The sequence below is a fragment of the Rhipicephalus microplus genome, chromosome X (genome assembly GCF_043290135.1).
Source record: "Rhipicephalus microplus isolate Deutch F79 chromosome X, USDA_Rmic, whole genome shotgun sequence".
In the NCBI taxonomy this organism is placed as follows: domain Eukaryota; kingdom Metazoa; phylum Arthropoda; class Arachnida; order Ixodida; family Ixodidae; genus Rhipicephalus; species Rhipicephalus microplus.
The window spans coordinates 4,052,293-4,077,286 of record NC_134710.1 but is presented as its reverse complement, the minus strand read 5'-3'; the positions used below and the strand labels follow the sequence as shown (position 1 = coordinate 4,077,286).

At 45.6% G+C, this 24,994-nt stretch overlaps 1 protein-coding gene across 6 annotated transcripts in view; it reads right to left on the bottom strand.

Annotated features, from left to right (window-relative positions):
- LOC119175625 (solute carrier family 15 member 1) overlaps nucleotides 1-24,994 on the bottom strand; it is a 441,245-nt gene that overhangs the window by 219,002 nt on the left and 197,249 nt on the right. The window lies entirely within an intron of this gene.

The following is a 24,994-nucleotide window of genomic DNA, read 5'->3' as shown; positions in this document are numbered from 1 at the left end:
CGTTTACTACCATATGAGATGTGCTGGCCGAAAATTTCTCAATGCACATAGATTGTGCAGTGTAGTCAAGGAGCACACATTGACAGATAAAAAAAAAATTGCTGACCCATATATTATACATTTCTACTTGGTGCTTGAAAGTGTTTACACAAGTGATGCGTGAATTTTACTGTGTCTCTCTAAAGCACACATATATGATATTTTGTTTATGTTGACTCACCAATAAAAGGCTTAAACGGAGGCTTGTGTGATGTCCGCACAAGATCGGCAGTGCTCCGGAGTATGCAATGGGAAGGGAAAACAACGAAGACGCTGGCGCCCGTGCAAGAGGGCGCCACCTAGGTAAGCTTGCAGCTTAAAAGGGGGAGACGAAAAAAGAGGAAGAAAAAAGTGGGGCACACTAAAGCTTCGCGTTTAAGAGTTGAACGCGATAGTGACATCAGGCCCCTAGTGCGCCCTTCAACCGCGAAGTGCATACTTATTAATATGTTTGTTGCATACACACACACACACGCACACACACACGCACACAGTAGATTGTACCAGCGCGCGCGCGCACGCAAATGGTACATACAGGCTTTTGGCCTATAGCAAGAGTCGCAAGGCCTCCACGACACATGCCACCCGCTCGCCATCTCGGAGGCCATAAAGAGTCTCGCAATGCCTCGCAGATAGCAGCACATTATTTAGCGTTTGCTGTTTGCTTGATCAACGCCTCTGGAAAGGAATGATATATTTTCCGCTAGATTGACATAGTTGTCCATTTTTAGAGCTATTTGAAAGTTCCTGTGTGTCTTTAGCGGCGATGGGTGCACTATCCCGGCCTTTTTCGACGTAGTTTGAGGCCTACAAATGCGCCTACAAATCGCCGAATGGGCTCCTTTTCGTCGTGACACCTGTGGAACAAAATGCGTTAAAGAGGTCCTGAAACACTTTTTCAAGTAACCAGACAATGAATTCACCAGAAGAGCTTATTGCCGCACGAATTCAACGCCGTAAAAATCTTAAGAATCCGTCCAGTGCGAGTGGAGCTACAAAGGTTTGTTGTATGCTGCAATTGCATTATCTCTTCTCTCGTCCCGACGAAAGCGCTGGAAGCTTAGCAGAGAGGGGTGGCAGGGGCAAAGAAACTAGGTTTCCCGTGCCTCATGACTTTGAGCACTTTTTTTCTTCGAATGCGCGGCTTCTTCAGTGTGATCGCGCGCGCACGCGTGGACCAATAACGGACTCCCGCGGTGATCTCTGGAACTTGCTTTTTCGCTCAAGGATGATTTTTTTGCTCACAACCAATGGGGTCGACACCAACGGCGAGATTTCTACAACACGAGCTCTGTAACGCTATCGCGTTAAAAGCGCAAGGGAGGCGATGGTGCTGGGCGTTCGACGGAGCCAGGTGACTGGGCCCGAGGGTCGACACCTGGGACGCTGTTGTTTCGACGGGTCCAATGTGGCCGATGACGTATGCCACACCCGTATTTACCAAGGCTGCAGGCAAGCCTGAACCCCTCGTCTCTGCGCCACGTCATCGCCTCGCTCTATGTGCTCGACTCCCCCACGGTTGAGCCTGTGTTCACCTGGGGCTCAGTTATGCTAAGACGCTACGCACATCAGAGACCATAGTTAGCTTTTTGTTTGCTTTGTTTGCTTCGTGCGCGTGTGTGCTTGGTTTTTTGCGTGTTTTTTATAAAGTGTACTTTAAAACCTGCAAGGAGTCGTACCATTTTCTCACGAACGTTGTCGACACTGACGCCGCAAGAAATGAAATGAAATGAAATAAATACATAATGAAAGCATTTCAACGGTAATATCACAATAAGTGTGCGAATCGGCGTATCGACGGAGACAGCGCTGTTGCATCAAAAAGAGTTGATACTGGGCAACATTGAAGCAAGAAAGCTAACATTAGGCGTATTCATAGACTTTACGAAGGCGTTCGACAGAATTGATCACCAAACGTTGTTAGAAAAATTGTTTTATTACGGGATTAGAGGCATCGCGCTCAATTTAATAGGAAGCTACCTTAGTGATCGGTACCAGTGTGTGTCTATAAATAGGCAAACATCTATGCCCAAAAAAATCAAACGCGGTGTACCACAGGGAAGCATATTAGGACCTCTTCTATTTAACCTTTATATCAATAATATTGTAAATGTGGATCACTCAATAACGTACATTATTTATGCAGATGATACAAGCTTATTCTTTACGGGAACAAATATAGACGATTTGATAAAAGCAGCTAATAAAACGTTAGTCAATTTTTCGAAATGGTCCTGCCAAAATTCGTTACAGATCAACAGCTCTAAAACCAAGGCCGTTCTTTTCCGTGCGAAAGGAATAACATGTACGTACACACAAAAACTGATGCTAAATAATTTCAATATCGAACTTTCAGAGACTGTCAAAACTTTGGGCGTCATCTTTCATCAACATATGTTCTGGAATTCTCACACTGAACAATTGTGTATTAAGCTAAGAAAAGCCCTTGGCGTGCTGAGAAGGTGTCAGTCGTTTCTACCGCTCCCCCAGAAACTTCTTATCTTTAATACGCTTTTTTGTTCTCATCTACGCTATTGTCAGTTGGTATGGGCTTCTGGAACTGAAACATCAAAACAAAAGTTGTATACACTTCAAAAAAGCGCTTTGCGGGCTGTTGCAAATATAGGTTACAGAGAACACACATCCCATTTATTTGTCAAGTTTAAAGTTTTAAAATTTTGTGTGGCATATGAACATAACTTGTTGTTGTCTTTGAGGTCTGAAATTCGAAAGAATTGCGCAAACCTGAGAGGCTTAGCACATTTACAGCCGAAAATTTTGTTGCGTCCGATGCGGAGTTCTGAACACTGGCACATCCCCCGACCGCGAACAAATTACGGACTCCAAATGCTAAAGCACTCTGTTCCCCATATACTAAATAAGTTCAAGCTCACAGAACAGCAATTGCGTCTCCTTTCAAGTAGTGATATATTAAACCTGTTTGTATAAGGAACTATAAACCCAGAAAAATTACACCCAGTACTTGTAAATGCATGAAATTTTAAGTGTACCCCTTTCTGTTATAGCGTCTTATATTGGTTGCCTTTTTCCCAAAAATTGTTTGTTTGTAAACACCCAAGTGTGCATCTATTCTGTACTTCATAAACAACCACTATAATGCTATTTTATTTTCTTTTTTCTTTCAATCATACGTGAGCACCGTATGGAGCTTGGTGTGCCATTGTTTCTGTTGCCTTGTACAAATGGGAGGTGGGGCTAGTCAAGCTGCTATAGCGCAGCTTTTTTCCTACTTTCCATGCCACAATTGTTTCTTGTTTGTGTAAATCACGGTGTATCGTTGTGGTGAAATAAATTTCAACTTTCTTCAACTTTCAACTTTCTAACGTAAAAAAATATCACTACCTCCCGACTGCAGCCAGGTTAAAACTTAGAGAAATAGAAACATGAAAGAAATAGAACAAGTGCCTCCAAAACGTCAGTCAGTATCACGAACCAAACCAAGTAGACCATTACAGTGTAGTGTTTGATAACTTTATTTGAAGGTGTTAGAGGGCATTAACAATGGCTCTAAGCTGAAGTGTGGTTGCAGATAAGTGCTGTGTTGAAGACTTTTGCACTTCGTTGGTACTTTAAATATTCTTTAAGATCTACAAAATGTACCTGAAACTTCTTGATGAGACAGATATTGGTTTTGAGATTGCAGCCAAGCACAGCACAGAAGGCTTTCACATGTCATCAGGAGTCAAAATACCCTATAATGCAATAAAGCGTGTCCGAAATTTTTAATGCGACAAATATTGGTCAAACGATTGCATCAGAGCACTGTTCAGAAATTTTTGGCAAGTTTTCTAGCATAGGTAAACTGAATGTCCTGATATTTTGAATATGTGTAAGGGCATGTATACATAGTCCAAGTTAAGGCGTATACTGAAAAACTGAACGGAAATGAAACATTCCTATCAAACACATACAAATATTCAACGTTCAAAACCTTCTAATTATTTTTTCAGCTCATTATACTGTAAGCAAAAGTTATCCGAGATGAGAGTTTCTCCAGCACAGGAGCCCAGAAAACTCCCCTGCCCCAATTTTTTCAGCTCACAATACTGTAAGCAAAAGTTAGCCGAGATGAGACTTTCTCCACCACATGAGCCCAGAAAACTCCCCTGCCCCAATTATTTACTCCCTGGTATGGAGTGAACACGGCACATGTCGTCGTAAAACGCCCCCTGCTTAATCACAGAGTTTATGAACGATTGATTTATATGTGGGGTTCAACGTCCCAAAACCACCATATGATTATGAGAGACGCCGTAGTGGAGGGCTCCGGAAATTTCGACTACCTTGGGTTTTTTTAGCGAGCACCCAAATCTGAGCACACGGGCCTACGAAAATTCTGCCTCCAACAGAAATGCAGCCGCCGAAGCCGGGATTCGATCCTGCGACCTGTGGGTCAGCAGCCAACTACCTCAGCCACTAGAGCATCGTGGTGGGGCAGTTTATGAATGACATGACCTTGTTAAAGTCCCCAGGGAGTTTCAGGTCAAGTGATTACAAACTCCCTATGGGAGTTTTAAAAACCGTCTTTGGACGTGACGTGCGTGTATGTGTGTGTTTGTGTGTATGTACGGGCATATGTTTGCACATCGGTGTGAAACACCAGTGCTTTGTTCGATTGACCGTGTGAGCATCTGTCGACAGGCAACAAAATTATAAGTGCAGCAAAGATTTGGAACGATTGGTTGGTGTTTTCTGCGAACATTTCAATATATTTCCCACCGTTGAACCACGCTGGACATCGGTTCGATTTCTCAAAGAAACGCCGTGAAGGCCACACTTCAAAGGGCCGTTACAAAAAATTTCGAAGAATAATAGTAGCAAAAGTAAGCTGTTACGATCGTCAGCACTTCCTCCTGAAGCTTCACCGTTAAACTTCGAAGCGGTCTGAAGTAGGCTTTGCTCGACCATGGCAGGCTGGCTGGCCACTGGTGTGAGAGTTGCCCAGGCGACGCGCTCGCCCCGTCTCCGCCGATGGTGGCTTCTCGGAGTGTCACCGGAATTTCACAAGCTGCAACATCTAAGCGGTAAGAAGGCCTCGCTATGCCGTCGGTATCAAGCCGGCATCATAGCGAGCTCGCACTGCGCACCGGCTGCCATGGCGAGCTCTATAGAGTTCTCTATAAAGCTCTCTAGAGTTCCATAGTTCTCTAGAGCTCTATAGACTTCTCTATAGAGCTCTCTTAGCCTCGCCGGTGGTCGGTGCTTGCTCGTATACGAGCAAGCACCGACCACCGGCGAGGCAAAGAATGTGTTTTACAAAAACTAAAGGCTGCTGGGATGAATAACAGTCTTCTGCGCCTTGCGACCACAGCTGCCAAATGACTAATCGAAGGCGAGCGCCGAATGAGGCGGAGACACGCAGAAACAGCGTACGGCACGCATGCCCATGCAATGCATGCGACCAACAGGAACCGTGACTGCGAACCGTCTTGATCGTTTAGGTCTATTGCTCCGTAGCTTAAACTGCGTGGATAGCAGACACCTATTTCTGCGCATTGGAAAAATAATGCGACGTAAATTGCACATCAGCACGCATTTTGTGAATCGAATCACCGTGCCGTACTCGTGAGGGAGGCCGAGTCGTCGAACGTGGTAGAGGTGGTCTACCTCGGTTCATCGCTGGAGCTGCTGAATGTGCCTCGTGGATGTGTTCATTCAAGGCCACTAAGGCTTTGTGTATGATTCAGTGCGTTTTACAGATTCACAAACAGTACTACTAATGCAAATTCAGCCCGTACGACAGAGCGCCAACTGTTAAAACCCTTTCGCTGTAGTTTAAAAATTATTTATATTAGGCAGGCTTACGATAAAAGACATGTGTGCTGAAGTGCTCGCATCAGGCCACCGCAACTTCATACCTACGCCATGTGTTTATTGCTTAATTATTAGCAAACAAAGGGTCCCTTTTGAGCTGCATACAAGGGCAGAATATGGTGCCTGTATATACCCGTTGACTGAATCGTAGGTGTGCAGCGCGGGTGGCTCGCTCTGGTGAGTGTGAGTGTTGTTACATTACGTGAACGTTGTGTGCATATTTGTGTATTGTAATTATTATTGTATGCTTCGAAGGAAATGCAATTAAAGTTACGCTTGCGCATGGTACGGCTGCTGACGTAGTGTTTTTTTCGCGGTTGACGTAAAAATTTACTCCCATAATGACCTAAAAAAGTTCCTCAATGGATGTAAATAAAAACCTCCTTGGCACCATGCAAAAACCCTCAGCTGATGGAGAGTCATTTTTTCCCCTTCGGACGGTATTTATAAAACCCCCATCAGAGCGTGCGCTAGAGGACAAGTCATTTACTCCCATCTCGGCTTATATCTGTTGTCAGTGTACAGTCTGGAGGAACAGATAAATACATGCACAGTTGTGAATGGTGTCACAAGTCACATGAGGCACTGTTTGCATTTCTTTTAAACAAAATGCAGTACAGTACTACTGCACTTTCATTCATTCTGTGCATACATGTGGGGACCTTTTCTTCCTACTATCGTGTCATCGTGCAGCTGATTACCATTCAGGTGCTTCTTATTTACAAAGTTTTCAGTTATCTCTCCGACTGTAAACAAAACACGTGTTATATTATAGTAAGTTGTAAAACGACATAAAAGCGCTATTGTACGCCTATAGCTATGAGTATCAGAATGAACTAGAAAGAATGTGTGTGTTAGAATGCTGCCAAACAACGCATGTGCTACTGATCGTGACAGAGAAGCTGAACAATAATCGCGAAGTGAAATAGCAGGCAACACCAGTAGCACGTATTCATGCAACTTTCGTTTTCGATCACCACAGCAACGCACGTTCGAGTTGTGCATGAATGAAAATGAGACCGCTGGCAGCTGAATGTGTCAGCGTCGCTTACAGCCAGCACAAAATCACATCACACTGTTACCAACCAGTGCACGCTTGTTGGTAGCTTGGCAACATACGAAAACAATTTGCGCCGAAGCCAACGAATGTTTTAGCGTCGTACTATCCGCGAATACACTTATATAAGTACGTACATTTTCACTTCACCGAATGTGTTGGCTAGTGCGAGGTTCGCTTTCAGCGATGATAAATATCGATGTTGAAAACAAGCACAGTGCAGATAAAAACTTCTCCATATGCACTGCGCGATGCTTCTGGCATCGTGTACAGTGTCTATGTTGCGACAGAAACTACCGTCAATTTTTCTGAGCCGATGTTCCTCGCATGGGCTGGTTTATACGAACTCGACGGTAGGGGCGTATACGCTGGATGCAGATGACACCGCTATGAATATCCTCCGCAGTAGGCGAGCGCTCACGCTCAAAGCTTCGAATCTCCGCAGCCTGTTTACATTTGTTTTTAGCACATAAAATGACAGATCACAGCACAGAAACACCGACATGCTCCAGTAGTCTGCACGATGTTTTCGATCGGCCGATGATCGCATTTATTTACCGGCGCAAGCACAGCCGGCCGGCATTCGCTGGGTTTGTCGGCGTCGCTCGACCTCGGCACGAAACCGCGTCACGCGGGTAGCACTCGCAGTCGTTCGTCGTGTCGTTCTCGTTCTATATTACGAAGCGGTCAATCAGGAACGTTTGGAGCAGTTTCCGTGCGTGCTTTCAGCACTCGGCCGTGCCTTCGAAGCGACAGCCATTAGGTGCCGAATTCGGAGGCATCGTGGCCTCTGGTTGCATGGCGCCGCTGTACGCTTGGTGACGTGGTTTACACGGGGCGAAAATATCAAGCCCGGCTTGATCCCTCGCGCCGCGTCGCGTATGCCCCTCCAACATTGACGCCGAGAGGCGCGTTTGACGCTTCTGCCGCGTGGGCGCGAACATACGCGTGTCATTGGTTGGCACCTATGACTCGCACGAGTACTTAAGCAAGGAGAGCGCTATGGAGTATGTTTTACCCCGAATGGCACTCTGTGGACAGCAGTCAAGCTACCGGTGAGCAAAATCTCCATTGATTGATTTGTGATTAATTTGTGGGGTTTAACGTCCCAAAACCACCATATGATTATAAGAGACGCCGTAGTGGAGGGCTCCGGAAATTTTGACCACCTGGGGTTCTTTAACGTGCACCCAAATCTGAGCACACGGGCCTACAACATTTGAGCAAAATCTCCAGTGGCGTCTGGTGCCATAATGCAGCGGTAGCCATTACAATGGTTTCGAATGGTTGTAGGGAGCCGGAAGCGACGACCCAGTAGCCACCGCTTAGGAAGTCATGTCTCTGTGAGCGAGGAAGTCGCGACCGAGAATCACGGGCACAGAATGATTAGAGAGAGGGAGCGCGCGGTTCTCCCCACGCCCAACAAACCGTGCAGCGCATTATGAAACAGCGGAGTTGCTTGCGAGGTGGAAGGCAAAGTTTTGCGTGGAGCTGCGCCGCAATTGTGTGCAGCGGCGAAAGCTTCGAGACAGGCGACGCCGCCGAAGAGTCGCGCCTACTCTCCGCCATGCACGCCAGACCCAAAGGAGCAAATAAGCTGCACAGGGAAGGGAAGGGTTTCCGCAGCAACGAATGCATGATGCTTCACGCAACGGGCGAGCAAAACGCTGGCAGAGCACGGTTGCTCACTGTCACCGAAAGCGTCACCGCCTAAAAGCTCGTGAGGCACACGATCGTCGGACAACGTGGCGTGGCCTAAGCGAGCCAGCTCGCAGACGACGAGGTCAACCCTGTACGCTTGTGACAAACATGGCCCAGCGAGCGTGTAAACGCCAGCACAATAGTGAGACCTGAGTAGTTACACTCCGGTGCGGCGGTTTGGTCCCTCAGCTGCGCTGCTGACAAAGAGGCCAGCGAGCGGAGACGACGCATTGGAGGGGCCGCGTGCACGTACTCCGCGTGCCTGAAACAGCTGAGAGAACCCGAAACTGGCTAGGCTATTAGCCCTGAGAACTTGAAGTGACGCCGCCTGGTGGATGACGTCATGGCATGGACTCTTCGATGAGAGCCATGACACGCCTACATAATGATGCGCTCGCTTCGTGTGCCGTTTCAAAGTTTGCGTTCGCTTATTGCTTGTCTGAAACTGCAGATGAACGAAGGAAACAGATTTGCTAATGTTTCAGGTAAAACAATAAAAAGTTTCCTTTTGCTTCTACACAATCACGAGCTAGGTCGTGTAGCAATGTCAGATGAGTGAAAAGGTCTGTGTCACATTGCTAACCCCGATGATTTATTCTATTCCTGGAAACGACAGCCAAATTCTGACGGGTGTGAAAATCAAAAACACGCTTCTGTTTGGATACGACAAACTCACTGACGCATAATCATGTGATTTTGAGAATGAATTAAGACACCATATTTACATTATAAGGTTGATATGTGCATGAGTGATTCTTTTCGGGGATATCAGGGCTTCTCCTCCCCTAGAATAATTTGAGCCGGAGGAATTCACGTATATACGGATAGCGCTTTCACAAGTGGATCAAGCCCCGCACCCGTGTGCAGCATCGAGTATCGCAACATATATCGTAAGGTGCTCGCCCTAGAATAGTGCCGACGCTGTTGTGTGTTTTTCTCCTCTACTTGCTCACTCAACACGTTGTTTAGTCTCATGTTTCTCTAGGAATAATTTTGAAACATTAATTGATCGAAATAATTCAGCTTAAGTGCAGTTGAGGTTAGGTGCTAGAACTCCTATTGCAGTCAGGTTCTGCCTTCGTGCAGAATCGTAGCAACGGTGTTGTCGCGCTCCGAACTACCAGTTTAGATAGCCACCTCATATGTAAAATTTCCTTGCAGGTTATTACCTGTTGAGGGACATGACGTGTGAGACCAGTCGTCGCCTCCTCGAGGCGAAGGTTGTTCAGTTATTACATGGGTCCAGAAGCCTATAGGTTGAAATCATTTTCGGGGTTGGGGAGGGCACCTACCTGAAATGGTCATTTTTCTCTCTGCACGGGGAAAAATTTTTGTGGTAGGGGACAAGCCCGCGGAGCCAGCCCCTGGTTACGCGACTGCTTGGGCCACGTCCATGAGGGTGCCATAAAAAAGTGCGAAAATGCTGTAGGCCCGTTTGCTCAGATTTGGGCGCACGTTAAAGAACACTAGGTGGTCGAAATTGCGGAGTCCTCCACTAAGCCGTCTCTCATATAATCAACGGTAGTTTTGGGACGTTAAACCCCAAATATGAATCAATCAATCATTTCGACTCTCTCACGTCTGTGTTGGAATTGTTGCTATCAGTGGTGCTCCCACGTGAAGCACCCAGTAGCGTTTGTGACGAAGCGGTCGAACACTTAAGCATTTCACACAAATCAGAGTATACGACTACATAATCCCATGCGAATGTTGAGAAAACACCTGTACATATGATCCCAGTAAACGGAAATATCTCATTATTTCAAAAATAGTTATGTTGTGCGCCGGTATTATTTCGTTCGGTTTACGAATATATGTTACTTGAGTGCTTATGACAATCATATTCATGTAATGTCACCTGCTGGAGAAAGCGCACTTCTGTCAAATCATTCAGATCATTCGCAGATGCAGGCGTAACTTCCATGCTAAACTTCAGTGTATTTAGTGAACTGAAAACGTTCGAATTTCATTTCTCATACTTCGGCACAGACATGTTCTAATCCCGTATCCTATGCCTAGTTGTAATAACGTTAGTACCACATAGCATATTAATTGAGCACCCATTCTGTGGTGCTCGCGATAAAAACAACGAACGCTTTCTCTTGCATCACCATGTTCACAATAAATCTTCCGTTTGGACGGGAGTCTGGCTATCCTAAGCAAAATTATGGAAGCTTCATACCCCTTTAAAAACTTTCACTAGTTAAGAAACCTTGCACCTTGTGTGTTGAGAAATTCGCGTCACGAAATTGAGGAATGATAACCAACGTATCGCTAAAGAGCGTGCACAAGGCGGGCGCAGAAAAAGGTGACAAGCGCCGGCGGAGCAGGCGAGTCCGTGCCGTGACGTCACATCGCCGTGACTGCAGCGACGCCAGTGTTCGTTCTCGTGGCTAATAAGACTACAGTCCACATTCGAGCGGTAATCGCCAAAGGATGTCCGCAAGACGGGGTCTCTCCCGGTGGCTGAAAACAGAGGGTCGCCAAGGAGAGCTTATCTAGTGCTGTCGGCGTCGTCCGCATTAAAGTCCGTCACACGGTATCGAGGTGAAACGAGTGGCTTCAGGCGGAATGCTCTGAATTCATGCCGAAAGCGAGTTGGGTGGCAGTTACGTGGAGATGGGTTTGTTAACGGCATGTTCGAACAGGCGTCTCCTTGAAAGGAAAACCAACACGTGACATGCGCCGGACAAAAAGGCCCGGTGCTGAGACAACAGTGGCCAAGTTACCGGCACACGCGCAACCTGGGTGAACGAGGTGCCAAAGGGGGGTGCGCGCTCGATCCCCACAACCGCTAGAAGCAACGAAAGTGTAATAAGACTACAAAAAATTTTGACTTTGAAGCACAACGGTGAATATTTTCCTGAACGCGGCTACAACTTCTTGAGGTAGTTTGTTGCTTTGTTGTATTGATCGCAGTAAAAAATGAATATTTAAAGACGCTAATTCAAGCAGTGAACTGGCGTACATTTAGTGGGTGCTCAGTACGAGCAGATATATACGTAGGCTTCAATATGTAGTTTTCTTTGTGAATATACCCGGTAAACTTTAGAATGTTTTCTTAAACAGAGATAAACGTAAAAATTTGCGTCTGTCTTCAAAAAAGCAGCCATCCTAAAGCATTCCTGACTTCCAAAGATCTTTTACAAAAGTCATAACCACCTGCGGCGAAACGGGCCACTCTCACCTGCACACGCTCAAGAGCATCCATGTTCACTCTAGTAAAAGAATCTCAAGTGCTACACGCATACTGCAAAAGTAGGCGTACATTCGATATATAGAGCGTTTCTTTCAGGCTGGCCGGTGCCTGTTTTAGGTTACGTCACCGGAAGTTTAATGTGTTGCTGGTATTAATTACGATGTAATCAATGTGTGCATTCCAAGTGAGATTGTTGGGAAAAAATGACTGCTAGGTATTTATATATTCTGTCCCAAGGGACAGCTGTGTTGCATTCATGATATAGCTTGCCATCAGGGGGTGCTTTTTGTTTGTGAATCTTAAGAGGTTGCATTTAGACAAGTTGAGTGTCATGTTCTATGTTGAACACCAAGACATAACTTCGTTAAGATCCTTTTGTAGCTGCTCACTGTCTGATTTACTTGAAAATTTGCGACAAATACAGCAATCACCTGCATATAGTCTCACATGGGAAGACAAGTGTTCAGTTAAATCATAAATAAATAATAGAAGAAGCATGCGAGCATATCTGCATGATTGTTTTTCCTAGATACATTGCACATCCTATCTACACTCTATAATCTTACTGAAGTGCGTTGCTGTTGCAGCCGTACCACCTGGCGAACCTTTCCTCACGGCATGAAAGAGCGTCTTTCAGTCAATTTGTAAAAGATGGAAACTTATATTACGGCTTTATTGAAATGACATGTAGCATATACCGATGGAGCGAAATGCTAGACATCTTGTACTTTCCCTTTTCAGTGCATGCTAATGCACTCTAGGTGCTATAGCTTTGCCGAAGCCCTCAACTATGGCATCTTACGTAACCTGGATTGCTTCGGCATGTTAAAGGCCACAAAAAAAAAACGAAGCCAAACAGCGTAGACACGCCATTACATTGATAGACAGGGTTTGTCAAGAAATGTGCCCAATAATATTATAAATTGCAGAAACGAATCATTTGCGTCATACCTGCGGTGTTCTATTTACTTTAGCAGAAGGCATCTTCAGATGTGGAAAAATAATATTTATAGCAGTAATATTACCAGCCCACCTAAGTTTGTCTCCCCTTCGTGCGTTTGCCTTCTCTGGGAGCACACTCCGTTACCCTTAATGACCAGCAGTTATCTGCGTACATGCTACGTGCTCGGCCCATGTCCATTTCTTCTTCTTGATTTAAACTGTGGCACCTTTAACCCCGTTTTTTTCTCTGACCCGCTCAGCTCTTTCCTTGTCTCTTAAGGTTACACCTATCATTTTTCATATCATCACTCTCTGCGTCGTCCTCAATTTAGTCTGAACCCACTTAGTAAGCATGCAGGTTTGTGCTCCGTAGGTAAGTACCAGCAAGATGTAGCTGTTATATACCTTCCTCATGAGGGCTAGTGGCAGATTAACATTCATGATTAGCGAATGCTTGCCATGAGTTACTCATCAAGGCAACATCATCAGCCAATCGCAGGTTACTGAGATACCCTTCATTAAATCTTATCTCTGACACTTCCCTATCTAGGGTTGTTGAAGACCTCCTGTAAACACGTGGTAATTAGTATTCGAGAGGTCGTGTCGCCCTGCCTTACACCCTTATTTATTTGGATTCTATCACTTTCTTTATGTAGAATTATGGTGGCTGCGGATCCACTGTAGATTTCTTCTAGTATGTTTATGTAGGATTCTTGGATGCCTTGATTCCATAGTGCCTGCATTACTGCTGATCTCGCCACTTAGTCAGACGCCTTCTTGTAATCTAGGAAGGCTATGTATAGGGGTTGGTTGTATTCCGTGCATTTATTTTCTACCTCATTGATAGTATCAATACTGTCTATTGATGAGTAGCCTGTACGAATTCCTGCTTTGTCATTTGGTTGATTGAACGCTAATGTCGCCTGAATTCTATTAGCTATTATTTTTGTAAATAGTTTGTAGAGAACGAACAGTAAGCTGATCGGCCTGTAATATTCTTAGATTCTCCTTTCTTATGGATTAAGATGATGTTGGCGTTCTTTCAAGATACTGGTTTCCTTTCCGTCAAGAGACACTTCGTATATAAGGTGGCTAACTTTTCTAAAACAATTTTTCCGCCATCTTTCAGGAGGTTCATTGTTACCTTATCCTCACCAGCAGCTTTGCCTCTTGGTATTCCTTCCTGGGGTTTTCCTTACTTCCCCTGTAATTACTGGTATAATGTCAAGTTACTTTGGACTATTATTGTTTCTTATCTAAGAATACTGTTAGACGCCTCGCGGGGGTGATGCCACCGTTTAATGGGCCGAACAGCAGCGATACAGCAGCCAGCGGTTTCAGCAGCAGCTGCAGCAGCACGAGCCTCTGCCACAACAAACGTCGTCTTCCTCGTCTCTAGCAAGCCCGTATTTTTGTCACTACATTGACTCCCCGGTGCAAAAGGAGCTATCCTGGCGACCTATGGCACAGACACGACTGGTGGGTCATAGTGAAGTTTTAGACGGTCGACGTGCACAGTTTCACGCCCGCGGTGCCGTTAATCTGTAGGTGGCTGAATAGGTTCAACCATGTAGTTGACTGGTGATGTCTGGTGCAAGATCCTGTACGGACCGTCATACTTGAGTGTGAACTTTGAGCAAAGGCCTGGGGCAGACGATGGCATGCGGAGCCACACGATTGTTCCAGGCGCGTATGATGATGGAGATGAGCGTTGGTCGTTGGAGTGCTTCTGGCGAGCCTGATCGTGCGTAGTAAGCGCACATGTGAGCTGCCGACATTCTTCAGCCTATGTGGCGCCTTCAGCCAAAGTCGTCGATTCTGAAGGGTGTGGGCGGTACAGAAGGATAGTGTCCAAGAACGATGAAGGTGCCCGACCATAAAGAAGAAAGAATGGGGAGAATCCAGTTGTCGATTGAATTGCGCTATTGTAAGCATAAGTAACGAATGGCAGTATGCGGTTCCAGTTCGTATGGTCATCAGAAACATAGATGGAGAGCATGTCACCCAGCGTGTGATTAAATTACTCGGTCATCCCGTTGGTTTGGGGGTGGTATGCGGTCGTTGTTCGGTGCACGATGTTGCATTCGCGTAGGAGGGATTCTACAGCTTGCGACAAGAAGGAACGCCCACGGTCACTAAGAAGCTCACTGGGTGCACCATGCCAAAGGACGAGGTTGTGCAGAATGAATAAGCCGACTTCACGCGCAGTGGCCTCGGGAAGCGCCGAAGTTTCGGTGTAACGCATAATGTGGTCCACGGCTACGATGACCCAGCGGTTTCCATTTGGTGTGTATGGTAGGGGACCGTACAAGTCGATTCTGATGCGGCCGAAAGGCCGAGAAGGACACGGCAGTGGCTGGAGTGGTTCTGTGGTTGTGCGAGGGGAGCTCTTCCGGCGTTGGCACAAGGTACATGAACGGACGTACTGCCTAACAAAGCGGTACATTCCGCGCCAGTAATATTGAATTCGTAGGCGAGCATACGTCTTCACTACACCTGTGTGGGCGCATTGCGGATTCACGTGGAAGGAGGCACAGACGTCAGGACGTAAGTGGCGAGGTATCACCAGCGATCATTTGCGGCCATCAGATAGGTTGTTTCGCCGGTACAGAAGACTGTCACGGATGGTAAAATGGCGAGCAGTTCGTCGAAGTAAACGGTTGTCGGTACTTGAACACGTCTGAGACAGGTACTCTAAGAGAGACGCTATCCATGGATCCTGGTGTTGCTCAGAGGACATGTCGACATGTTCAAGCGAAGAACATTCGTAGCGGGAAACAGACGCTGTAACATAATCGTGGGGAAGTGGTGAGCGAGGAAGAGCGTCAGCGTCCGAATGCTTGAGACCTGACCGATAAATTAGACCAATGTCGTAATCTTGGAGACGTAGTGCCCAGCGAGCTAGGCGACCAGATGGGTCTTTCAATGACGACAACCAACACAATGCGTGGTGATCAGTCACGACGTCAAATGGGCGGCCATATACGTAAGGTCGGAATTTCGTGATTGCCCAAACAATGATGGCAAGTCATTCTTTCTCGGTGACTCAATAGTTCTTTTCCGCTTTAGTAAGGGTGCGACTAGCGTAAGATACAACATACTCATCCAAGCCAGATTTACTCTGAGCAAGAAAAGCGCCGAGGCCTACTCCACTAGCGTCCGTATGGATTTCGGTTGCAGCATCTGGATCAAAGTGGCGTAAGATATGTGGTGATGTCAGAAGATGCCGTAACGAGGCGAATGCTTTATCGCATGCTGGGGACCACGCCGAGATGTCTTGGTTGTCGGCAAGTAGCTGCGTCAGGGGTGCGATTATGGTGGCGAAATTGCGCACGAAACGGCGAAAGTATGAGCAGAGGCCGATGAAGCTGCGGAGTTCTTTTAGTGTAGCTGGCCTGGGAAAGTCGGCGACAGCGCTAAGCTTGGCTGGATCAGGACGAACACCATGCTTGCTAACAACATGCTCTAATATGGTAAGCTGGCGGGCAGCGAAGTGGCATTTCTTCAAATTCAGCTGCAGTCCAGCGTCCGAAAGACAAGTCAGGACGCTTGCGAGGCAGCTGAGGTGAGAGTCGAAGTCCTTCGAGAAAACGACGACGTCATCCAAATAGCACAGGCATGTGTTCCATTTAAAGTCTCCTAGGATGTTGTCCATGAGACGCTCGAAGGTGGCAGGCACATTAAAGAGGCCGAATGGCATCACGTTAAATTCATACAATCCGTCAGGCGTTACAAACGCAGTTTTGGGGCGGTCGGCTTCATTCATAGAAACCTGCCAGTAGCCCGATTGAAGGTCTAAAAAAGAAAGGAACTCTGCTCCTTGTAGGCAATCGAGGGTGTCATCGATTGTTGGCAGCGGATAAACATATTTTCTCGTGATTATTAAGACGCCTGTAATCAACGCAAAATCTGATGCTACCACCCTTCTTTTTCACCAGTTCAACCGGAGAGGCCCAAAGGCTGTTTGAAGGTTGTATTACGCCACGTCGAAGCATATCGTTCACCTGATCATCAATGGCACGGCGTTCAGCGTGAGAAGCTCGATATGGGCGCTGGTGCAGAGGTGCATGGCTACCGGTGTCGATTTGGTGAACGATTGCAGATGTGCGACCTAAAAAAGGTTGGCTATGGTCAAATGACATCTTGAAGCGATCTATTAGAGCCAGGAGTTGGGTGCGCTGAGCAGAGGGAAGTTTAGGGTCAATCGATGGGGAAAAAGCCTCCGGAGATGAAGTGGGAGTGGTATCAGAGGTAATGCATGGTGTTTAAGTGAGATAATGGCAAGTCGTCAGGTAGGTGACTGGACGAAACGAAGACGACTGTGGTGGCTCTGGACGATAGCTGTAAGTCACCTCACCAGCAGTTGAGTTATAATCCCGACGACGGCAGTAGCGTGCTACATGAGTGGGAAGATGGCAGAAATAGCAAATCGGCCTGTTGTCCGGAGTGCGCCAAGGGTTAGTTGATGGTAGTGCGGGGTGGCGAACAGGAGGTGAGTGGGGACGGACTTGCTGCGTAGATGAGACGGGGCTGTCTAGCAAGATCCGTGGCGTTTGGTAGTGACGGCGGCGATCATCTGGCGGCCTCAGCGTAAGTGAGAGGGGTGGAGATAGGCGAAGGACGGTATGTAGGAGACAGGGCATCAGAAACTTGCTCTTCGATTGTCTTGCGGAGCGTTGGGGTCAGCGTGTGCGCACTGGCCGGAACGTGCGGCACAAGAGACAATTGGCGCGCCACTTCTCGGACGAACTGCTTAATTTGCTGCATTAAGGTGCTTTGTTTGGATGAAACAGCGCCAATGGTTAACGCAGATTTAGAGCTCGTGTCGAGGTTTGGACGTCGAGTAGAAATGCGCTCTCTCCGCAGCTCGTCGAAACTCTGGCAGGGCTGAATAAGCTTGGCGACGGTTTGCGGGTTTTTTGCAACGAGCATGTGGAAGGCGTCGTCCTCGATACCTTTCATGATGTGCAGTATTTTGTCAGTGTCAGACATGTGGGAATTGATACGATGGCAGAGGTCCAGAATATCCTAAATATACGAGGTAAAGGCCTCGCCAGATCGCTGTGCGCGGCCGCTCAAGCGCTGTTCGGCGCGGAGCTTGCGAACAGCGGGTCGGCCAAAGACTTCTGCAAAGCTCGTCTTGAAGGTTGCCCAAGAGGATATTTCCGCTTTGTGGTTGTTAAACCACAGTTCTGCCACACCCGCCAGATAGAAATGAAGGTAAGCGAGCTTGTCTGTGTCATCCCACTTATTGTGGGCGCTTACCGCTTCATACTGGCACAGCAAGTCTTCGGCGTCTTGGTCGTCGGTCGCGTTGAAAATCACTGGATCTCGCTGTCGTGACATTCCGGAACAGGTGACAGATGGGACTGCAGGTGGCTGGGTCATGTCGTTCAGCATTGGCGAGGTGGGGGGTTGAGGTAGTGTCCGGGAACGGAGTTCCAGTTTGAGACAATCAGCATTCTCCACCAAATGTAAGAATACTGTTAGACGTCTCGCCGGGATGATGCAACCGTTTAATGGGCCGAACAGCAGCTAGACAGCAGCCAGCGGTTTTGGCAGCAGCTGCAACAGCACGAGCCTCTGCCACAACAAACGTCTTCTTCGTCATCTCTAGAAAGGCCGTATTTTTGTCACTACACTTACAATATCATCCTGGTTGTTCTCGCTTCTGCAGAGCTGTCTGTATAACTCCTCCACCTCCTCGACTATCTTATCACTATTGGTTATGACATTGCCTTCCTTGTTCCATAATGCATTCATCCAATTTTTGCCTGTGCACAAGTTTGTATTTGCAGCTTTTAGGCTTCTGCCGCTTTTTTACAGCCTGCTCAATTCTTCCCATGTTATACCTTCTGAGGTCGGCCACCTTATAATTCCCCTCTGGCATTTCTAGAGCCGATGCCATATTCCACCACTGCATGGTGTACGGCCTGTTTCTTGCCTACTTTGGCATTAAAGTCACCTATAGGATTAGTGTACTGTGACTTTATTATTTGGGAACTCTACATCTCCATTGATGCGCTCAACCAAATGATCATCATGGCTCGATGCAGGCGCGTAGGTGTGTACCGCCGTTATCTTCTATCTTTTGTCCAATTTAATTATAATACTTCCCACCCTCTCAACTGATGCTATTGTATTACTCTATGGCGCTTGCGATACTCTAGTGTAAAAGAAATTCCACCCCTAGTATTTCTCTGTCAACTAATACACAGTAGCATAGAACGTGTCTGTTCTTCAGCATCGTTTAAGTCTCATATGTCCTCTTAACTTCACTGAGCCCTGTTACACCACATTGAACACGCTCTAATTTCTCGTATAGGCTAGCTAGACTAGCCTCACTAGATAGCGTTCTAGCGTTGAAGGTAGCCAAGTTCAGATGCCTATGGTGGCCTGTCCGGATTCAGGTATTCTTAGCCCCCGCCGCTGCATCGGAGGTCTGACTGCCGTCCTAAACAGTTGCTTCGCAGCCACTGGGGACTGAGAGCCAATAGTTAATTGCGGTAGTCATGGGAGGTAGTGGCCAATGACTGAACCACGGTGGCCAATCCTGATCGGCGAAGAAGTGCATTACTGGAAGGTGGCCACCAGCGAAGCCACTCCCCAGACCTCTTGCTTTCTCTAAACAATTCTTTTATCAAGCGTGTTAAGAAAAGATATGATTGGGAATGGCTCGCAATCTGAATTCGAACCGGATTTTGTCATTCCTTGCTAGGCTGTTGCGCTGTTCTTACGTAGAAGGTTCTGTTGCACTTTTTTAGCACTATAGAATACCGCCTGGCCACCTATCAGCTCTCAACGCCTCCTGACACGTAGCTCGCCTTTTCTAAACAGTTTGAAAATCCATTAAAAACTCTCGGCGTGGTTTCGAACCTCTGCATTTACGAGCTTAGGTCGGCTTAGTGCCTTGGATGACCCTCCTTCTCCCGCGTTTATTCTCTCCTAACTTCTTCCTGTCTCGGTCAAATTTGACATTGCTGGTTTTAAAGTGTCTGCGATGTCACTCCTACATTGACGTTTCCTGTCACCTGAAGAGTTGCGTGCTCCTGTTTTGCAAACTAATCGGCTACCTCTATATAATCGTTACGCTGAGCGTATCTGTCGTGGGCGACTAGAGTGCATGAAAATTAAACGGGAAAATTTTTAACAACTAAAGAATCGACAGGCGCTGCTTTTAAGACTGTGTCCTATTTTGTTGGCGTTTGGAGTAGTATATAAAACTCTGGTAATTATATATAGAAGTAGACCATGGCCCTCAGTCGAGATTCAGATATACGAAATAGTAATTACATCTACGGTTAGCCTAATAATATAAAATAGTGAATGTAAAGGTAACGAGCGAATCATTTCTAGTTGTAGAGAGCGGCGGAAGGCAAGAAAGTTCGTACGAAAGTAATGCCGTATTTGCATCTCACCACAAACTTGAATTGCTAGACCTCGACGACTCTCGACACCTCACTCATACACAACGATAAGTCCACGAGATATATTAGAAGAATGGCTAGTTGGACGATTTGTTAATGATCCATATTATACTGCCCAAAAAACGGACGGAAACACGAAGTAAAGAAAAAGGACAGACAAGCGCAGACTATCAACTGAAGCTTTGTTACAAGAACGAGGCGGTATATAAAGGAACAAATAAAAAGCAAGGGAAGGCAAAGGGGGAGGAGAAAAAGGCACGAGGGGACAAATCAACAACACCTGGGCAACATCAGAAATAGCATGATCATCATGCAAAACCTAGATATGTCAACTCCTTATCGTGTATGGTCACAGAGGGAACCGAGACGCACGACTCGGACATCTTGGGAAAATGCGCAGCCTCAATAAGCTCGCACTCTCTGGTTTTTATGCCAGAACATCATAGAAGTCTCATTAAAGAGCGGCACGCAGCCGCATTCCCTCGGCTGCTAAATGAAGGCCGGAGTGGCCTTTCAGAGAATTAAAATGTTCTCGAAGTCTAACATTTAGACAGCGACCTGTCTGACCCACGTATACACGATTACATGGCAAGGGAATGGAGTAGACATTACGGATGATACATGATGCATTATATACGAATATAACTAACATTTCATGTACCTTGCTGAACATATATGCGATCAACGACTCGCTCATCTACATTGGCACATAAAGGGGATAACCCTTTCCTGGAAGAAATAACCACTCGGACGTCATATCTTGATGCCACCTTTTTTAGGCAGTGAGTGGGTAAAACCGTGAACGTATGGAAGAACAGAAAATTTCTTATGCTTCCCCTTCTCATCGAAGTTGAAACCAACGCCAGAACCTCTTTTTATTTTATTAATCAACTTTTCGCAGACCTTTAACAATACATCCCGTGGGAAGCGTGCTTATCGAAGTTTTTTAACCTGCCAAGCAAAACTTTTTTCAACTAAATGAGTGCAGGGTTTTTTTCCGTGCAAATCCAAAACAAGAGAGTGGAATGGAATTTTCGACCAGTTTCGTATAGCCCGATTTATAGTTCAGCACAGGTTTCACAGACCGAGGCGCGTAGTACGAGCACACATGCGTGGGCGAGAACTCTAGCTGAAGATCCAAAAATTGGACACATTGGTCCTTTAAGTAGTCCGAAGTGAACTTCAGGCCAAGACCACACTGCTCAAAACTCTTTAGAATACCTGCCGATATATTATATATACATTCAACTGAGCGGGAGAACGCACTAAAGCTTTCATTAGCGCAACGTATATCTGAAGTTAATTGGGAAGAAAAAGGACAAAATTCATCATCGGTTCAACGGCTTCGGTGGTACACTAGTCAGAACTGTTGGTTAGAAAAAGAAATATAACCACTAAATTCGGTCTCTTGTTCGCCCATTGAAAACGTTTCCTTATATAGGTATATATATGTATATATATATATATATATATATATATATATATATATATATATATATATAATGAGATCTCACACAGTAATGCCAAAGAATGTATAGGAAAAGTTATTAGAACCAATAGAATGTAAATAAGAAGAAAGTAAAGTGGGTGAAACAATAACCAGCCGTGAGCAGTAATCGAACCTACGACTTTCGAATAACGCGTTCGATGCTCTAACCACTGAGCTATCACAGCTTTTTTTTTTATTACCTGTTTTTCTGTACAGGTGTTCACACAGAATTATGAATGATAAAATACACTTGGACCAATATTTGATCCGAAGTGCTCACATTAAAATTTTTTCAGGTTGCACAATTCCTCTAACATTGTTAGCCAGCTGGGAGGTTCTTCTTCTTGTTTATACACCTCAGTGATATACCGCATATTTGCAATGAAGTTCTCCCGGACAGGACGTATGTTCTGGTCAAGATGTCTGTAAGCCATAGTGGTCTGCCAGATGCTGTGAAGGCTAATTAACATAACCATGTCGTATGGTATGCCGTCGTCCTCATCCACACAGAGAAAACGAATTCCATGGCTTGTAATGGGGAGATCGTTTTTCAATGTTCTTTGAAGGATGTCCCAATGAAAGACAGCGTCCCAGCAATGAATAAACACATGGTCTATTGTCTCAGGTGTTTTACAAAGTAAACAATTGGTTGTCCATGGTACATCGATTCCCTTGTCCGCTAGCCACTGCTTTACGGGGAGAGTCCCGGAATGCAATTTAAAAAAGAAAGTTTTTGCCCCTGCTTTTACTTTCATCTTTTTGACCCTTTTCAAAACATCCTGTCCGGGTCCTCCATTGAACATAGATCTGTACAAAGGTGTTGGTAACAAGACATCACGGAGATCCCTGTACAGATTTTTTCGCTTAACAGTGGCAAGATATTCCAGCGAAAAGCGCACTTTCAAAAACTCAAAAGACTGTATAACTTCTCTCAAAAAACCAGACACATATCGGCACATACCACTGTTTGTAGACACAACAAAATCTGGGATGCGTGATGACAGCCTTACTTTTATCACTGTTTGCAGAAATTTGTTTCTTTGATCGCGAAGGAAAATAAACCGAGAGACAACTTGTCTAATAAATAAATGACATAAACCGAGTCCGCCATTACTAACGGACTGGAATAAATTAGACCGGCTTGTACGTTCCCACGGTGATTTCCACACAAACACAGCAAAAATCCTGTGAAACTTCTGTACATTGACGCGTGACATACAGATAACTTGCATGACATACCAGATTTTTGATAACAAAAACATGTTGCACACAGTTGCACGTGCGAATATAGACAGATCCCGACCACCCCAGGCATTTGTTTTTTGCCTGAGGGTTTCTGCTTCACCTTTCCAGTAATCCGCGTTGTCGCGATAGCTGTCCAAGGGTACACCGAGGTACTTTAGGGGTTTGCTTTCCCATTTTACGTTAAGGTATACCTCAGGCCTCACATCCCAGTTGCCGTACCAAAAGGCAGTTGTTTTATGCCAGTTAATTACACTGCCCGTCATGTCACAAAATTTATTTGCCATGTAAACGACTTCACATATACTTTGTCTATCTTGGCAGAGTACTGCCACATCGTCAGCATATGCGAGTAATTTTATCTCCGCGTTCTGTAACCGAAAGCCTTGCACGCTTGAGTTTTGAATGATTGATAAGCAAAAGGGTTCTAGGTAGATGGCGAATAACAATGCTGAGGCCGGGCATCCCTGTCTGATAGAACTTAGTATTTCAATTTCTTCACTGAGCTGCTTATTGACTATCAACTGCGTTACACACTGTGAATATGCCATCTTCAAACCATCAAAAATTACGTTACCAACTCCCACATGCTTCAACACTGAGCTATCACAGCGGCCTTCCATCCATCCTCTTTTTGGGGTTTATATGTGAATTTAGAAGCAGGAGTGTCAGTCAGCGCCATCTATAAGCCAAGCGACGAGTGTGAAAACACTCTTTTATGCGCATGTTTGGCGTCACGTAGCACGTGAACTTACGTGCTACGTGACGCCAAACATGCGCATAAAAGAGTGTTTTCACACTCTTTGTTTGGCTTATAGATGGCGCTGACTGACACTCCTGCTTCTAAATTCACATATAAACCCCAAAAAGAGGATGTAGGGAAGGCCGCTGTGATAGCTCAGTGGTTAGAGCATCGAACGCGTTATTCGAAAGTCGTAGGTTCGATTACTGCTCACGGCTGGTTATTGTTTCACCCACTTTACTTTCTTCTTATTTACATTCTATTGGTTCTAATAACTTCCCCTGTAGATTCTTTGGCATTACTGTCTGTTAGATCTCATTAATATTGTGTCAAAACACGGAAAAACAAGCCCTTAGGTATACACTTCTGTCCCTTATATATATATATATATATATATATATATATATATATATATATATATATATATATATATATATATATATATATATATATATATATATATATATATATATATATATACGAGTAATTTCATATGACACAAACCCAGTTACTCTGCTGCAGCTGCAAATGTGGCAAAAAAATAAAAGACGCTCGTAAAAGAGAGCGCCAAAAGTACACTAGAGTTCTGCTAGTTGGTGCAGCATAATATCAACGTTTCATGTCGCATACAAAAAGAGCGCACAAAGAGGAGGCGCACAGAGTGCTGAACTTACAGCTGGCTCTTTTTTTTTTTCTGCCACAGCATTTCCTGTCCACAAAAGTAGTTAATGAGGCAGCATATTTCGGAGGGAGAAAAATTGTTACGCCACGTGGGTGCTTCTACCTTTGCAGACAGAAGCGAAAATGCGTCGCGTAAAGCAACAAATTTACTGCTCCGAAGTGTCGTATCCAGCCGAGGAGAAAAGGGCTTACGTAGTTTAACGAGCAGCACAAAAAAAAAAGTGAAGCTCTCTTCCTCTTTCTTGTTTCGTTCCTCCTCTCTGAAGGACGCTTACGAGCGAAAGTGTTACACAGTCTTAATCATAAATACGTTTTAAAGTTCATCAAAAATTCATCAGCAAAGCATGTTGTAATTGGAGATAATTTTAGCATTTTTTTCTTTTTCTTGCGCGCTTCTTAGACGTCCCCATAGAACTGTCCGCAGACACAAGAGTAGCATAACTGCGCCTCTGAATGAAAACGCAAGAACCGGCGCACCGGAGGACAAGGCGTCGAGCAAATCAGAGTGTACTTATCGTGCGAACGGAGCGCCCTGATTTCATACATCTGAGACAAGATTTGCATCGTTTACCAAGTTCCGGAAGAAGGTGGAACAATGCGTTTGACCAGATTGCAGTTAATACTCGCTCTTGCCGAGAAT